Here is a 1904-nt window from a genome sequence, read left to right as displayed (position 1 = left end):
TATGTGTGACTATTTCTTTTCTGGATTGTTAGTAATGTATTTGTGAATACATTTTAGTTCATTGTTGTAACTTGGCTCTGATACCACTGTAAAAAAATATAAAGTCAAATCGATGAGTTGTGTATCTTGTATTAGCAACGAAAGTCGTTGATTGTTCTACTTTAACAAGATTGCTCCAAAGTCCCTCTTTGAATCATTAGGAAACAAAATTTAATTCACAAACTAAATGTATATTTGTGTTTCACACCTTTGTTGATCTTCAAATAGAAAAAGTACTTTAAAGTTTTTTGTCACGCCCCGAGTCTACACCTTTATAACATCCGACAATTTAAAATGAATATGAAGAAGCTTGAAATTGGAAGTAGTCATTTTTGGAAATTTGGCTAAGTTCAGAATCTGGAAATTTGGCTAAATTCAAAATCTGGAAATTTGGCTAAGGGTGGAAATCAGTGAGTTTTTGGCCAACTTTGAGCAGTCATAACTCTTAGCTCAGGATGAGCCAGGAGTAGTTTCAGTTATTTTTGGAAATCCCTTGGAACGATCTTACCAATGCCACCAAGTTTGCTCGATTCCGAGTTTGTATGAGCGAGTTATGCCCTTTGAAAGTTGGGCAGTTGGCAGGGAGTCCGTCCGGAAATTTAAGGGCATTTTGGTCTTTTCACAAATCATTTCTTTTGAGGTTATATTTTTATGTTAGGCTGATTGTGGATCATTTTTGTTCCATTTTAAAAGAGTAAGAGTTAGAGTTCTTGAGTGAAGAAGAGAAGAAGAGAGAAAGAAGAGAAAGAAGAGAAGAAGAAGAGGAGATCAAAGAGTTTCCGTCAAAGATCGTCGTGGAAATAGTCGGGGGTGATCCCTAATAGGTATGTGAGTTCATAGTGATGGGTTGATTCTTTCCCCCACACACCAAACTCGTTTTATTATTGAGAAAAAATTGGTTGTGTTGTTGATATTGTTAACTGTGTTGTTGAAGTCCCTTGTTGATTTGGGACATGATTTGGTTGTGTTTTTGAGTTGAATCTCTTGTATGTTGAGGGATTTTATGATCCTTAGTGTTGGTTGGTTCATACCCCCACACACCAACTCATTTTTAATTCCAAGAAAAGATTTATTTTGGTTGTTAAAGTTGTTAGTTGTGTTGTTGAAGTTCTTGCTGATTTGGGACATGATTTGGTTGTGTTTTTGAGTGGAATCCACTGTATGTTGAGGGGTTTATGACCCCAAGTATTTGGGAAAAGAACCTTTGAAGTTAAGAGGGTTTAGAGTTGGCAACATGAAGGAGAAAAGTCAGGCTGCTTTCAAGAAACAAGTCTGTGTTGCAGCTGTGTTCCCTCTGTGAACAAAATTTGATCTGTTTTCAGAATTTAATTTCGAAATTCTTCTTAAGTTTAACTGTCCTAAATTATTCCTAATCATCATGGGGTCCTTCCAAACACAAATCATTACCCTTGAATTCATAATCCAATTCAAGGAGAGTTAGTTCCAAGTCAAGTAAAGTTAGAAGTCAAGTGAAGTTAAGAGTTAAGCTTAGAAGTGAAGTAAGTCAAAGCAAGTTTTCAAAGTTGTTCAAGAGTCTTTAGTGAATGTTTTAGCTTCATTTTTTTAAGACTCGAGTTTCAAGTCAAGTCAAAAGTATTGAGTTTCAAGTCAAGTCAAAAGTTAAGAGTTTCATTTTAAGTTAAGAGTTTCACATCAAACCAAGAGTACAAGTAAAGTAAAAAGTTTAAAGTTGAGTTCATTTCTCAAAGTTATTAAGGAACTATGTATTTCCAAAGAAGTTTTAAAGAAATGTTTTTACATTTAAACAAGGTTGGAAACTGAGATTTCCAAAGAGCCTTCGGGCTAGTTTTTGAGTAATTATCTCATATCAGCAGGAATAAATATGTTTTAAAAACATAAGAGCT

Source organism: Solanum stenotomum, chromosome 7, assembly GCF_019186545.1.
Source record: "Solanum stenotomum isolate F172 chromosome 7, ASM1918654v1, whole genome shotgun sequence".
Lineage (NCBI taxonomy): Eukaryota > Viridiplantae > Streptophyta > Magnoliopsida > Solanales > Solanaceae > Solanum > Solanum stenotomum.
Note: the sequence above shows the minus strand (reverse complement) of the source record.